We start from the raw sequence: 17,610 nt of genomic DNA on the forward strand, positions 1-17,610 counted from the left end.
AAGGAAACTGCAAATGCTCTGAAATGCAGGGTGCCTCTAAGCGAGTTCTTCAAAATGTGACACTTCTTTATGCCAGTATCATTCCTTTTATACCTCAGTCATTATCTCCCATCTAGTCACAGTGTGGAAAGTTTTTCTACTCTATATGTGTGTTTTCAAATTTCTCATTGAAGCTTCTCTACGGTACTGTGATTTTGTTGGGATTGTGAAATAACACCACATTTGAAGTTCCTAATCACATTACAAAACTCAATATAGCAATTGTTACAGTATAAATACTCCAGTAATGAATGCTTCTCTTTGTTATTTTCTACCAAAAAAGTATGAAGAAATGCAAGAGAGGGAACTATTAATGCTGAAAATATTCATACAAATGAATAAACATTTAATGAAATGAATATTTTATCTGATAGAACATTTTATTAATTCAAGGATAGATTAGCAAATTAGATGAGTCAATTACCAAAATAGATGAGCTTCACAGAAAAATATAATTTATTCTGTAGGGAAGCAGCTTAATGTTTTCCTGAAAGAATAAAGGTGCAGTAACTTAGATGGGTCCAAATGCCTTCTTGGAACATGAAGCAAGTGAACATCTAAGAGTCTAAAAGGACACTTTCACAATCAGATCAATTTATACTGACAAGTTGCAAATTTGTAATCTAAACTGTTCCTAAAGTAGTACAATCCTAAAGGTATAATTGGGCTACTCAAAAAAACTGATGGAAAACGTTCATAACTAGGTCTGAAATCTTTCTTTTCACATTTACTAAAGCACTGTATCACATCTTTATTGAGGCCATGGCATCTCAAAAACTGTTCACTTTCAAACACCAAAAAGACTAACCTTGGGCCTCATGTATAAACGGTTCTTGTGCAAAAAAACATTGCGTGCGCCCGTTACCATGCTTACTACAAAATGTATAAAAACTAAACTTGGCGTAAAGCCACGCACATTTCACGGCAGCCTCCCCTCTTGCATATGTAAGTTTCTGTTTGGTTTTGCAAACTGGAGACACCCAGCGTCAATGTAGTGCTACTGTTTCTGTGGTCTGCTTTTCTTTTTTAGATTCATCTATGATGCCGGTTTTATCAAATAGACCAAAATTAACTGCATATCATTTACAAATTTAATTCACTTGATTGTAATCATTCTGTAATAATATAATGGTGCACGGAATAGCCAAACTATTCCAACTACCATGGCTGCTTTAGTGTTGTTAGAAGACATCGCAAATGGAAGAATTATTCGCGTGCTTAAGTGACCATGGCGGCGGACCCGGGCTTGAATGGGTACATTACTAAACGAAGGTGGTATATGTGGTGGCGTGGGCGGTTGCGTTCGGGCGGCGGTGGTAGTGTGTACGGCTTGCTTGTGGCCACTGGCATCTGTGCATATATACAACCTGATGTGCAAGCTTTACCTCAAGTTTAGTTTACAGGTCATGTTGTGTTGTTTAGGCGCCACCTACCGACTCTGGGAAGTCGCTGGGTTTGACTCGGGGGTGCTTTCGGTGCTTCTTCATTGCATATATACAAACATCACAAAATGAAGGTAGTATATGTGGTGGTGTTCACGTTTGGGCGGTGGTAGTATTGTGACATGAAGTTTAGTTTACAGGTTGTGTTGTGTTGTTTGGGTGCCATCTACCGACTCTGGGAAGCTGCTGGGTTTGACTCTGGGGCGCAGTGCGCATGTGCTTCGGTGCGTCTGGCATCCGTGTATATATACAACCTTCATTTAGTAATATAGATGTGGCACACAATCGCGGTTTGCCCATACCTGAAGAGATGCTGTATGACGAACTGGACCCAGACCCACCAAATGATCGCTCAAATCGGACAGCGTTACAACTTTCTTTGATGTAATTAGCAAAATGTAAAAACAGGTAATCAGATGCAGCATTTATTTTTTAACAGCAGTACCATCACTACCTGAGCATCACATGGGGGTCAGCTTTAGTAATACTGTCTGAAACAGAAAAAACAAACAGCAGGCTATGACTCGCCTTTTCACGTCGACTGTGATATCTGACCACTTCTTTTTTTATTTCAGGCACTTTGCGACTTTCTGAACTTGAACTTTCGAGTGTCTCCACCACATTTTTGTTGCTTATACTATTGCTTAAGCCAACAAATAGTACATTTTTCCTTGCCTCCACTTTGCACTTTTTTTTCAAGAGCTTTTGTCATTGTCTTTTAAACAAACCCTGAAGAGAAGGTGATATTTATATTGATTTGCATATTAAAAATATTCAAAATTTTGTGAGAAGTCGGAATGGGGCAGCAGACACGTGCACATGCATTACTTTTCATGTTGACCAGGATTTATGGAGGGGAAGTGCATGGAAGTTGGCTTATAAAATGGTTTTGTGCATCTGAAATTTTTTATGCGTACGCACATTTCCACTTTTGTCCGTACGCCATGTTTTAGTGTGAATTCTATGCATGGCATTATACATGAGGCCCCTAGTGACCTGTTAAAAAAACCTGCAAATGAAAGTTTATTTTTTTGTATGTCAGTACAGTACTGTATCCTCTGACTTACATAAATAAATGGGACTTTTTTTGAGGAGTCTTTAGTCTTAGTCTAAATTTTTTACACGCAGCAAAACATGAAATGGTATCACAGATCACCATATCCTTTCATGTAATTTTACATAGTTAACAAGAAACACTAAAAATTATTGCATGCCAATACAAATTTTTATGTAAATAACAGATCCGGGGTTATTTTTACCTTCAACATGATGTGGCCAAGATAGGGTCTAACTTCTGAAAACATTGCATTAGACAGAGCTAGTTAAGAAAATTGGTGAAAATAGAAGGACAAAATGTTTCTCTCATTTAGCTTTTTAGTATGGGCCACTTAGTGTAGTAATCATTGGAAAACAGGAAAATATCATTTATAAAAGCTCTTTAATGGTTCTTGGACAGCCTCTAAAATTCACCCTTAAAGGAGGCACTGTAATATATTTCAGAAGCTGTTAACTACTATATCACCTTTAATTAGAAAAGTATCTCTCTATAATAAAAAAATCTTGGGAAGAGAGGCAAGACGTGACTTTCTCAGAGAGACACTTTCACGTCCCGTGAGACAAGACTTTGTGCCATGAGATTTAACCACGCCCTGGGCCGGAAATAAAAGACAAAGAGTAGATGACAAAGTAGAACGTCATAAAGAATTCAAAAACGTTGGCGCGATACACATGCACAGCAGGTTAGAGAATAAAGAAATACACCTCAATAAATTTCTACAAACATAAGCAGACATACTGTGCTACAGAGACATGTTCCTACAAGAACAGATCCCCAAATTGTAAAAACACTGTTAAACTAGACAATACTGTTTTAATTGCATGAAAACATATTTTGACACTGTACACACATTTAAGTATGTGAGTAGTAATATAAATAAATAAGCACATTCATACATATTGTGCCTGGTCACATCAGACAAAATACAATAAAAAATCAGTGTCAAAATAAATGCAGAAGATCAGAAGATACAGTAAATCAGAAGATACAGTATATCCAATCATAAGGAAAATTATGTAGATTATGTAAATATAGAACAGAAACAATAGAAGTCAAAATGACCAGTGTTGAACTTTTATTTACACAAAGTTATCCATTCAAATTCTAAACCTGCTTAGTGCAATACAATGCTACAGCATGCCATTGTAAGGAACACTTATTCGCACTTCCACCTGAACAATTTAGAAATACTTCCCAGCTTAACCAACATGCATCTGAGATGTGGGAGGAAACTAGAGAAAATCTACACAGACATAGATTGAAAGTATAAAATTAAAAATTGAAAAAAAGCTTTAACCAATAAAACAAAAACAAATATATATGGATGCAAAAGAAAAGATGTATTTTCAGTGTAGCGTCAAAAGGATTAGGATATCTGCAAATCTGCTCACAATGCAATGGACTTTTTTGTTTCTAATAGAACTGATTGAATTAGTTTATTTTGCAAAATCAACTAATTCAATCAATTAATCCCATAAAAGATAATGACATTTTCAATATATGCTAATTCTCAGTGAAGCATACGCTGTATAACATTTCCGGGGAAAAAAGGCATTAAACAAATGCACAAACTTGTTTGGCAACACAACCAAGCTGCACAATACGAGGGCGTTTAAGTACAGCACCCACGTTTGCGCAATGCTCAGTGACTGGAAGTGAGGAGTCACAGTAACACACGCCTTGAAAACAGAAAGCACTTTTTCTGCTAAGGAGCAGTTCCAAATGTTGAGGTTAAGTGTAGGCTATCTGCTTGCACTTTCGATTTCTTTAGAAGATTCAAGCACAGTACCTTTTGTCCTGTTGACTAGTTGGGAGAAGGCTGTGTACCAGAATGTGCACCTTCATGCACAACTGACATACAGTGCATCCGGAAAGTATTCACAGTGCATCACTTTTTCCACATTTTGTTATGTTACAGCCTTATTCCAAAATGGATTAAATTCATTTTTTTCTACACACAACACCCCATAATGACAACGTGAAGAAAGTTTACCTGAGGTTTTTGCAAATTTATTAAAAATAAAAAAACTGAGAAATCACATGTACATAAGTATTCACAGCTTTTGCTCAATACTTTGTCGATGCACCTTTGGCGGCAAATAAAGTCTCAAATCTTTTTTAATATGATGCCACAAGCTTGGCACGCCTATCCTTGGCCAGTTTTGCCCATTCCTCTTTGCAGCATCTCTCAAGCTCCATCAGGTTGGATGGGAAGCGTCGGTGCACAGCCATTTTAAGATCTCTCCAGAGATGTTCAATCGGATTCAAGTCTGGGCTCTGGCTGGGCCACTCAAAGACATTCATAGAGTTGTCCTGAAGCCACTCCTTTGAAATCTTGGCTGTGTGCTTAAGGTCGTTGTCCTGCTGAAAGACGAACCGTCGCCCCAGGTCAAGAGTGCTCCGGAGCAGGTTTTCATCCAGGATGTCTCTGTACATTGCAACAGTCATCTTTCCCTTTATCCTGACTAGTCTCCCAGTCCATGACACTGAAAACATCCCCACAGCATGATGCTGCCACCACCATGCTTCACTGTAGGGATGGCATTGGCCTGGTGATGAGTGGTGCCTGGTTTCCTCCAAACGTGACAACTGGCATTCACACCAAAGAGTTCAATCTTTGTCTCATCAGACCAGAGAATTTTCTTTCTCATGGTCTGAGAGTCCTTCAGGTGTCTTTTGGCAAACTCCAGGCGGGCTGCCATGTGCCTTTTACTAAGGAGTGGCTTCCGTCAGGTGACTCTATCATACAGGCCTGATTGGTGGATTGCTGCAGAGATGGTTGTCCTTCTGGAAGGTCCTCCTCTCTCCACAGAGGACCTCTGGAGCTCTGACAGAGTGACCATCGGGTTCTTGGTCAACTCCCTTTCTAAGGCCATTCTCCCCCGATCGTTCAGTTTAGATGGCCGGCCAGGTCTAGGAAGAGTCCTGGTGGTTTCGAACTTCTTCCACTTACGGATGATGGAGGCCACTGTGCTCATTGGGACCTTCAAAGCAGCAGAGATTTTTCTGTAACCGTCCCCAGATTTGTGCCTCGAAACAATCCTGTCTCGATGGTCTACAGACAATTCCTTTGACTTCATGCATGGTTTGTGCTCTGACATGAACTGTCAACTGTGGGACCTTATATAGACAGGCATGCACCTTTCCAAATCATGTCCAATCAACTGAATTTACCACAGGTGGACTCCAATTAAGCTGCAGAAACATCTCAAGGATGATCAGGGGAAACAGGATGCACCTGAGATCAATTTTGAGCTTCATGGCAAAGGCTATGAATACTTATGTACATTTGATTTCTCTGTTTTTTTTATTTTTAATAAATTTGCAAAAACCTCAAGTAAACTTTTTTCATGTTGTCATTATGGGGTGTTGTGTGTAGAATTCTGAGGAAAAAAATGAATTTAATCCATTTTGGAATAAGGCTGTAACATAACAAAATGTGGAAAAAGTGATGCGCTGTGAATACTTTCCGGATGTACTGTAGTTTTTCATATCTTCAAGGAACCATAGGTCCCCAGAAACTAAAAAGATCTTTCTAATATAGAATGGGAGAACTAACGAATAGTTCAATTACACTGTGATCCAAGTGTCACGTTTATATATATATATATATATATATATATATATATATATATATATATATATATATATATATATATATATATATATATATATATATATATATATAAATAAAAACACAGCAAAGACTATTAGCTTCCAAATTGGTTGGCTTAATGCACAGCTAACAATCCAAAAGGCAGGCAGGCAGACTAAGGTTAAAAATAAAAAAGAAAAAGGTTATGCAGAATAGAGAACGGCCAGACCCTATAATTTGGGGATTCCACAGACTTACTGTTAGGCAAAACCCACACGCAGCCAGCTCAGCATTTTGCTAAAGAGTGGTTTGCGAAGATGGCAGCAAGAATGAACTCAGTTTGTACGAGATAGAAAGTGGGCATGATTTTGATTTGCTGAACCATATTTCAACATTAAACTGGTATATAAACATTGTTTGATACTAAAGGCAGCAGGTTACCTGAGCTCAAAAGGAATTTAATGATACTAAAAATATTTGTATTTAATTCTACACTGACATACAGCACTAAGAATTTTTAAGCATGAACATTTTTAAAGTATACACACATACATTCAGGAGAACTAATTCAACCTACTGGTACATTAATGTAATTATATCTATTGAATTTCAGAAAAATGTGATTCCCTATCTTAAAATGGTTATAAAAAGAAAGGTTATAAATTATCACTTGGACTATAATTACTCTTCTGGGATCACTTACTGAATTAGATCAGCCTCAGTTGCTGATATGTTAGATAAAGACTAATCCAATTAAAGGGGAAAAAAGAAAGAGCCAGTCCACATCGATATCTAAGGGCTAAAACATGAATATGCAGAGTGCATTCTTGGTAAAGATTTCAAAGAGCATTTCAATGTACAAAATAAGACAAAGTTAGGGAAAATAAATAATACTAAGTAATATGGTGGAATACTTTCACAATGCAAAATTAAATTATGCATAATCATTTTAAGTTTGACTAATTGACACTCTGCCTACCCAACAAGGGTTACCTAATAGGAAGCTGGATGTTTCAAAACCAAAATAGTAAACAAAGCATTGGTTTTGAACCAGTGTTCTTCGTATGTAGGTGTTACTAACAACTGTATTTCATTTTTCCAACTGGAACAACTAAACTCTCAATATTATTCCAGTTAGGGTTCCAGTGTAAATGAAGGAATTGTTCATTTCAGCAGTGAAATGTATCTGACTTGCACAATACCCACACTTTTTAATTAGGATACTTTATCTAGTATTTTACAAGCACCAGTAATTCCCTTTTAATATTCACAATAGGTTTAAATTTGGAATAATTACTTATTTAATTCTACAGTATACCCTATGCACATGTACTTTGACCAGCTTGCACACCAACAGCCAAGGAATCTAATACTTTATCTTGAGGACCCACTAAATATTGTTAGAATTTTACTATAAAGAAATGACTTCATTGACTTGAAAAGAACAAAATATCAAAAACTGAAGTATCATAATCTTTGTCATTTATTTACTTCCTGCATTAGAAAGAAATAAGTAGAAACAGGATCTTGCTCTAAGCTTTTACATCCATCTTTCAAACAAGACTAGTACAAACAAAAAGTTTATTACAATTTACAAAGAAATAGATCTCCATGCCGTTTTAATTCAATGATTACTGTGTTTTAAATGTCTCTGTATGACTGTTAAAAGAAAAGTTCTAATTACTATAAATATTTTTATATGGATTAATCATTAGTAACATTTATCTGACACAAATATAAACCCAGTTTACCCCATTTTAGATCATGGGGTGTGAAAACCTACACCAACAACATAGGGTAAAGGTAGGAATAGCCCCAGTAAGGGCCCTTTGTGAGTAAGGGCAAATTTACAGTCAAAAATGTAGGGCCAATTTAGACTCGGCTTTTTGTTTTTTATTTAATTATTTTTTAAATTCAAGAATAAGTATTATTATTAGTCATCCCAACAGGCTTTAATATATTTATTACCAACACAAATTAGGCACCTCTCTATTATTTTTTTTTAATTAGTTAACTGTATATCACTGCCATTTTTAAAGACAACTTTTATATTTCCATTCATCAACTGTTGAACTCACTTAATTCAACTGAGAGCTACCATTCTAGCAGGCACAGGGATGGAGAGGAACTAATCATAAATGGGCCCAAGTCCATCGCAGGAAATGTTTGTTTATTTATTCACTGAAAATAAGTTTGAAATATTCTGTCTGACCAAATATTTAAATGAGTTGTATTTATCATACATTTTAATCCCAGGTGATTTATTAAACACAGGACAATTAATCTGTGCAGTATTTTACTAAAGATCACATATCAAGTAATGCAAGGGGATTGAAACGGCAACCTGGAGGTACACAGCCGTAATTCTTAGCCACTGTGTCATCTCTGCCTATAATATAACCACAATTATATTCACTACTGCAACAAAAAACTTTACTAAGCCTTGCAAAGCAATAATGGTTTACATGTCAAAAGCAGTCGCTTAATAATTCCATTGGTCATTTTAACAGAATTTAAGCCTTAACTTGAGTAAACATCTTCTCTTTCTAACTTTTCTCTTGAAGCTGAAGATGTTGCTGGTCAGGTTAGACAAGTCAAAGAAACCTGTGCAAATGTCCATGAAGTCAGTCAGCTCTGAATTCATTACACCCCTGCAAGTGAATTCAGTGATCAAAACTTGATATTCAAATTGCATGAGTCTCGTATTACTACGAGAGGTTGGCATACACCTTTTCTTTAATCCAGGTCTAAAATTGCAGCAGAAGCCTGATAATAATCACATTCTTAAACATACTTCTGCTAGCCAATAATATTTTAATATACTGTATTATAATCAATGCATTGTTTTATTCCTTCAATTCTCTGCTCACTGTGAAATAGGTTAAACAACATTACATACGCAATTAAAGAAAGTTATATTTTTTAAAAAAAGCAAAAAAGCTTTGAAAGGATGTCTCAAAAAAACTTGACATATAATAATCCATGTTGCTGATATTCATTATGCTTGAAAGTATTCTGAGAGCAACTCCTCAGACTCATTAAAAAAAAAAAAAAAAAAAGCCAAATTTAGCATAGGCTTGTGTTAGGCTGTTTTCTTTTGTTAATTGATTTATGTTATCAAACAGTTAATTACAACAGAAAGTATAGGAAATACTTTAGGAACAACAACATTAATACACTTAAAATTTACACAAGATTTACATATAGTATAATTTGGCATCCATATGATGGCATAATTAAGAGCTAAAATATTGATTATTATGAACAATCTAATGGTCTAATGGTAGGAATTACACTATAAAAATAATGCAAAATATACCTTAATACTGCTATGGTCCACCTTTAAATAATGAACAAATACATAAAGCAAAATGAATGATTTACTAGGTTATGTCAGGTATCTGAGAATACTAGGCACTATGTGCATTTTTCCCTGCATGGCAGTTGCACTTCAGAAGGTACACTTATTCTAGGGTGTTATCAAGAGATACTGAAAAACTTGAATTTTCAGTCTGTACGAGTTAAGACTCATACAGGAGAAGAAAAGTGAAGGGAAGATTACAAGGTTACACAAGACTTATTCATCTATCCATTTTCCTAATATGCTTCTCTCCATTTGGAGAGCAACCAGCACATTAAGTCATTAAGAAACCTTCAATGGGCAACTAAAAAACTTATTGCCCTGCTATGGACAAAAAATGATGCTAGATATGCTGAACATCAGATTTAGAACAGAGATTTAATATAAAAAATTAACAAAAGTCATTGTTATTACACTGTATAAATTTCTAAATACTGTAGTGTAAATTGCATTTGACAGCTTTTAAATCTGAATAGAAAATTGATGTGAAGTTGAAAATATATATTGTGGTTAAAGATCATTTACATGTTCTAGAATTTACATTTAGCAGGGTGTCCGTAACAGAGATATGCATAAGGTATATCGACAAATATGGAATTCTTAAAACTGATGAAGATGATATTATTAATAAAAGGAATTCCCCTTCATAGATAGGACTGTTAAAATATGAGAGCATGACAATAGACTTTTGTTACAGTGAAGAACTTAGATGTATACAGGGAAAACATGTCTTTGTCCATTCAGTTTGTCCTACAAAACATTTTTATTTTATGTGCACTTCAACGTAATTCTCACTTTCAAAGTGCACATTACTAAAGACCTCAATGGCATTACCGACAAGAACATCCATAATTTTATTTTATTGCATTTTTTGAAATGGATTGATCTAGCACATTAACATGAATAATTCCATATCACAATATTGTTATATTAAATAGTTATAGCCAGGCAGATGATGGAACTAGTGCAAAATGATGTAGTATTGCTCACTTAAGGCAAAATGAATGCCAACAAGGCAAATATGGTAAGATTTCTCATCATTGTGTCTCTCATATGTTTCACAACATTGAGTCATGGCAGATGTCAGCTCTCCATTAATAACCACCTGGAACATTTCACACCTTTCTTTATTGCTTAAAAGCAATTCATTTTTAAACAGAAATTGGGTGAATAATTTGTGTGTTCAAAGCCTGTACATTTAGCTGTATATGCGTATTGGTAGATATAGACTGAAATCTCCTCAAAGAGAAAAACAAATAGAAAAAAAGAAAGAACAAAATGAAAATAAATAATTGCTGTACTGTATTTAAATTTGCAAATAAATGAATAAAGAACTCTAACAATTTCCCTGAAAGCTTAAAAGTATTTTGAAACATCTCTGAAATAGGAACTAATAATTGGCGAAAAGTTCTTGTCAGTTTCATAGTGATTTGTCTTTGCTAGAAACCATAAAAGCAGGGTGTTGTACTGTGTTAGCCATTATGGATGAAATAAGAAGTCAAGCAAAATTACACATTTCATTGGCTAACTAAAAACATTACAATATGCAAGCTTTTGATGCAGCTCAGGTCCCAACCTGTCTGAAGAAGGGGCCTGAGCTGCCTCAAAAGTTTGCATATTGTAATCTTTTTAGTTAGCCAATGAGAGGTGTCATTTTGTGTGACTTCTCAATACTATAAAATAAACACGTGCATGAAAATAGAAATACAGTTATGCTTCTTACCCTGGACTGTGTACACTTGCCTGTCCTCACCCACACACTTACTCCTCATTTGAGATGCTGACAAGTCTCCTGTTGTTAGGGTTTCAGTGTGAAATTGCCTTAAATTTGCTGATAAAGATACCATATAGAATATGACTTAAAAATTAATTCTAACACCTCAAAAATCATGTCCATATTGGGTGACCTTACCAGTGGAACATCATTTTGGGTTGTTTCCGGCCTTGCTTTTAATGCTCCTGGGAAACAGTCTAGCCTGTGTGCCATTACACTGGATTAAGGAAGTTTGAGAATGGGCGGATATATGAATTTCCCACACCCCAAGTCTCGCCTCCATGAGGGCTTAGCTGTGAATCCTCAAAAAGTTACTATACAGGTACTTCTCACTTCTAAGTTGATTTTTTTTTGGCATCACAGATATGGCCAGTACATAAGAAATGCAGTGACTGAATAGGTTAAATGTATATTTACACTTTGAAATATGTAATTTGGCACACCCATAAAGGAATTTACCACCTCTGTTGATGCCAGTATAATTCCATTGGTGTTTATGCAGCTCTACTAAAGGTAATTTATTGTACAGAAAAATTGAAATGTGCAAAACAATGCATCAGAACAAAGTCTGACAATCCTATTCGTCTAATTTCATTGAAAATATCTTTGTATGGTGGTCACAAAGAAAAATCTATCTATGTAGTCATTACCCTACCATTTAATGAAAGAAAATAGACAATTCTCAGGTGTTTACAATTGCTTCCTCTTTAATATATTTGGTTTTCAGTAACATGATCAAAAAGACTGAATGGTTAACCTTTGCCTTGAAATACTGTAATTTCTAATTACCAAAATATGCCACATGATAGAACAATGAGCTAGCAACATTAACTTTCAGAATCTAGCAAATTGCACCATGGCCTTTTAAATTATGAGTACACCAGAAAATGCACGAAGTTTACTTTTACGTTAAATTTAACATGATAGACAAAGCAAAGAAAAAATATTCATATAGCGGATTCAAGGAGACTTCTCACATTAAACCTGCTGGGCTGAAATCACTAAGATCTAAAAGCTGTTTTTGCTGAACAGCCTAAGCTGACTACCTGTAAGAGGATGTGGAGAAGGTCGTGGGTGTTCTGAATTTCTGTTTTCACATCTCTGCTGTCATATCTGTCTTAAGCCAATGTCTAGTGTAAAAGTATTCATGTATATGCTTAGAGAAGGAACATACAATAGGAAATGGGGAAAACTGCAAATGCATTAAGATTCACAAAGACTAATTTATGGGATATTTCTTGTGCCTCACTTACAGACTAGATCAGTTTCAAATTTCACTATTCCATTGCATATTTTATGGTCTTTTTCTTGCTGTACAAATGTACAAAAAACAAAGATAAGAAAACCTCTTACTTCTGCATTTCCCTAAAACTAAGCATAAAGGTTCACTCAAAGCAACTGAAGCAGCCTCTTTTTAAAACTCTCCTTAGCAACAAACTGGCCACCATTCTAGTTTTGCAAAGAAAAATATCGAGGGTTATGTTGTTAATTTTCTCAGAATTAATAAGCAGGTGATCAAATCAATAAAATTGTCTATCTTCCCACATGTATTTTGCAATCAAAAACAATATATTTTGAAAATATAAAAAGTGAATTGTGACATAAATAATGCTCAGAATGGAATGAACTCTTCTACACATCACATATTTGGGCTGTTATCCATTTACAAATTAAAAGTTTAAAGAAATCAAAACATGCTCATTGTTGAATGCTTGTAGTAACCACCATAATTTAGGTTTAAAAAGTTAATCATTTCTTGTCTGCAGTTAATCTAACACCTGGACACCACCATGATCATTGGATACCAATTTGTGCTAACTAGTGTGCTTGTAAATTAATTCAATCAAACCAATAAAGCAGTAATTAATCATGAATATGCAGATAGCAAGTTACATAGAGCAACCACCACAGGTTTTAGAATGAACTATCAACTCCTAAGTCTGCTTTTGCCAGTTTAATCAACAGTTCTATCAGCCTTACTCTATTGTGTCTATTTAACTTGTTTTCTGATTAAATTTGAATTACATTTTTTGAATGTGTTGTTTAATACATCTACCTTTTTGTTGCCCATATCATGCACTATTAAGGTGACAAAAGTCCAGTTTATATTCACTTTCTGCACCCACAATATATATTCCACTTCATTATTACATTGTCCCATTCATAATGTAAAGTTAACATCTGTTTTTTGTGCTTTATGTGGTTATGCAGACTTCAAAAAGACTAAAGGATTAGCCTTCATATGCAAGTAAAGTACAAGCCATTATTAATACATATTAAATATGATTTTCCTCTTTTGTTTTGGTTAAAATCTAGATTTTTTTTTGGAAAGTGAAGTCAAATCAGAAACTTGTCAATCCTTTTGTAATATGAACTTCTTGTAACAGCAGTTACTATGAGGTCAAAGCAAACTGCTTTTATTATGCTAGATGTCTATGAGTGAAGAGATCCAAGTCATTCTGAATCTATATTGAAGCAGTCACCCACTCAAAAGACAAACTGTAAAACATGCGAAGTGCCACATGCAGAGAATTGCCACGCAACATTTCCTCAAAATTTATAATTTTTAACCTACTGAAATAATTGTTAAAATGTAGCTTCCGATCCTGGCAACCTACTAGTTTGATTCAGCACAACAGTCAAACAAGATCTTGATAACGGAAGCATGAACTTTAGCCGTTGTGTGCGTATGTTTTTCTTTAAGAATATTACCAGTTATCTCTCTGTCAAAGAGAAGGAAATACTTGGTTGCATCAATGTGCAACTGTGCAGGAGAAAAATACAACCTTCATTTTGTAAAAAAAAGGCAGGTATCTGACAAATTTCCTAATGACTTCCCTCATTTGTTTTCCTTTTTAAATCACCAGAAATTAAACCCTAAATTCAAATCAGTTTCACTTAGATGGTCCTATGTGCACTTTTTAGGGCCCTACAATAGCAGCATACTCACAAAGGCTGCAACACATGATGATTCCCCAGCCAGTAGATAACAGCTCCAGGTTTCCATAGATTAGTGGACAGGCTTGTGTTTAACCCATTCTGCAAGGCCTCATGTGAAGAGGTCTGAGGTGTTAGCTGTTCCAGAGGAAAAAAATATTTCTACTTTACCATTGATCCATTAGGCAACCAATATTAAATTCAATATAGAGACTTTATGTAGGTGATCATAATATACCTTCTAAAGTTAATACTTGCTGGTTGATTTCAATATTCTTTCCATTGTTAAATGTGAAGAAAGCCTCACAATTTAATATCACAACTTAAAATACCTTGCCATGAGCATCTTTAGCAGACTAGGTCTTTGGTCTGAGTTTCTGAAGTAATACCAAATGGGTTTATCAATGTGTCCTCAAAGACTTGTATTTGGAATCAATTCAAAACTTCAATTACCTATTTAATATTTTGTATATATTTCTTCAAGAGCATGTTTACAAGGGTATACTTTTTTCATTGCATTAGGTGTGAGTCCATTATTGCAGTCAGTTATCACTTGAAAGTCAGTCGATCCTGACTGCTAAATTTATTAGAAGAGGTTTATCCAAATCTTTACATCAATTAGAAACCATGAATAAAATTAAATATATTTATTATCCATTAATGTAACAAAGCATCCAAGAATCACTTTCAATCAGTACAAATGAGGAATAGCAGATTTGGCCAGTACCAAAATTGAAGCTCACATTGCCCTTCCAAAATTAAAAAGGATGTATGGACCTAATTTTCTTTTCGATGATATCTAAAGTTCTGTCTGTAACGATGAGGATTTTTATTTACTAGGTTTTTCTGGAGGTATAAAATAAAAACTGATAAAAAATGCATACAGAACAATAACTTGTTCATAATCCAAAGAAATTTAAACAATATCCTAGTTTAATTTTTTAAGACCTCTTAAAAGAAATTTTATATTTAAGCCTTCATTCCGTTTTTGAAGACAACAAACCACACATAAATAAAACAACACGTACACTATGTCATAGTGATGTGCACAGTTATTAAAAATCATAATAATGCAAATATTGACCAAGCTGAATTTGAAAAGAAATTGTGCATTATTTACTTCCATACTTCATGGTTTCATTTGACTAACCTCTAACCATTTGTTTTCAAACTTTCTGTTACATAGTAGGACAAAGCAGAAAACGGATTACACAGTATGTCTTTGGGCTGTATTATGAAGATAGGATCACCAGAGAAAACCAAAAGAACATAGAAACAATATACATACACAATTAAACACAAGGCACGAAAGTCTAAAATTAAATTATGGAATGAGGCAGAATCAATACATTCTGTGCTAATGCTTTGACTCTCTATAAGCCTTTTATGTCAAAATACAAACACATAAAATTTAAACATTTTCTCTAGACCTTCCTGTACATACATACAGGTAGGCATTGTTTTCAGATTGTCATTTTAAAACTGAATTTAAATACATGGTGAGGTGGTGAAATTTTGTTGATGTCTTAAGACTACAAACTGTTGAACATTTATGGCTGATAATGTAATGACCATAAATAAACTTCATTGCTTAAGATTGCCGTTAAAAGTGCTCTACAAATTCAGAGCCGACAAAACTTGAAGCCAGACTCAGAAGTTGTCTTCTGTAACATGAACTATGAAGTCTTTTCTTTGAAAAGCAGAGATGAGTATTAGCACACATTTCACACATGCTATGGTTTCATTTTCTTTTTTTTTCCTTTCCAGATTCTTTTAAAATTTACAAACTTCTGAATGTCGTGTTTACTTACGGTACCTTATTTCTCAATAAAAACCTTCCCGTTTGCAGAGTCGGGTTAGTCAGATCTGAGCTGTTGTAGGTCACCAAGTTAGAAATTGGTCACTTACAGTATGTCCATGTTTTCCATAAAATGCTTGCTTGCTTTTGTAAGGTGCAAAAACTAAACCAAAATTATTTGTGAGGAGGAATAATACAACTGACACCTGACTCAAAAAAATACTTGGCTTAGCAATTCAATCAGACGGAAGAAATAAGGTGAAACTAAGTAAACAAAACAACAAAAAATTATGAAATGGCCATATATTCTTTGACTTTGCATCAAGTCAATGTATTATTTAAAAAAAAAAAAAACTAAAAATGTGAGCATTTGATGTACACTTTTAAACTCCTCTAACTGTTCAACCATGTTCTTTTACTTTGGGCTATCAGAGAATCAAAAATGAAAATGAATTATTATATTATTAAATGGTTAAGAAAACAAAAAAAAGTCGTATAGGGCAAGAATCTCAAATATTATCCCTGGAGAGCTGTAGTGGCTGCAGATTTTTATTCAAGCCATTTTCTTAATTAGTAGCAAATTACCACTGCTAAAGGAATCTACTTTGTTTCCTTGATTTTAAAAATAACTTGTTTCAAGATTCTAAAACCTGAATTGCTTATTTTTTTCCTAAGCAGCTGCCAGTTAACAATAAGAACTGAGCCCCCACAAGTCCAAAAAAGTAATTTGTGAAATGTTTGATGCATTAGAGTGCATGCACTGCCAAGCCTTATGCTACAATTAAACATAAGAAGCAAGAATTTGTTTTAAATTATAAAATTGGTTGCAGCAAACACCTGAAATTATTGTTTCCCTATAGGAACAAAGTATGGGACCCTTGTAATACAGCATAGTAAATTAGAAGTGAGTGATCTACCCATTGTTAATACAGTTTCCTTATGATTCATAAAAACACGGTCATAACGGCTATGTTTTCTATTTAATTTAGTCAGATCCTTGTGACCTTTTCTAGGAAAAAGTTATTTAGGAAAATGGATGGATTAAATTCTTCATTTGACTGCCTGTGAGTGAAAAGTTATTATCTACGCTTGAATTTTTTCATTTAAAAGTTAGTAAAATAAAAACAAAAGCTAAGCAGCTACAGCTAAGATGTTTTGCAGAACTGCCTTCTTCAAACATTTCTTTTTAGCTGAGTAATGAACAATAAATTATCAATTTGTTGGTAAAGAACTTTTTTTACATGGTTCTTTTATGTGGCTTGACTGAGCAATTTCTATAGCAAAATTTAGATTAGTGTCCAGCTTTATTCAGCATCTCTCAATAATATCTGTATATATCACTGTCATTTCTGTACAGTTTGCATTTCCATGCTACTTGTTCCTGTTTGATACTGAGTGTACTTTGTTTCTTTTTAAATTATTTTTTGTCTACTTTCGGTGAGTAAACTTTTGAATTTTTGATTCTAGCAATCATGTTTTGAAAATGTAAACATCTTACATAAGAGAGGAATATTTTAAAGTACGTTTTAAAAAAAGAATAACACAATTTTCACTTAAGACTGGCACACATCAGATTTTAGGCAGTGAACAGTGCAAAATATTACCTA

General features: G+C 34.4%; 1 protein-coding gene across 4 annotated transcripts in view; it reads right to left on the reverse strand.

Annotated features, from left to right (window-relative positions):
* The window catches only part of LOC114646586 (zinc finger and BTB domain-containing protein 7B-like), a 78,688-nt gene that overhangs the window by 19,979 nt on the left and 41,099 nt on the right, over positions 1–17,610 (reverse strand). Inside the window, exon 1 of one of the 4 annotated variants that reach the window (XM_028794845.2) lies at positions 14,219–14,342. The exons of the other annotated variants lie outside the window; for them this stretch is intronic. The gene's annotated coding sequence lies outside the window, so the exon portion shown is untranslated. Of the gene's footprint in view, positions 1–14,218; positions 14,343–17,610 lie in introns of those variants that run through there. 4 annotated transcript variants of the gene reach the window in all.

Source organism: Erpetoichthys calabaricus, chromosome 2 (assembly GCF_900747795.2).
Source record: "Erpetoichthys calabaricus chromosome 2, fErpCal1.3, whole genome shotgun sequence".
In the NCBI taxonomy this organism is placed as follows: domain Eukaryota; kingdom Metazoa; phylum Chordata; class Cladistia; order Polypteriformes; family Polypteridae; genus Erpetoichthys; species Erpetoichthys calabaricus.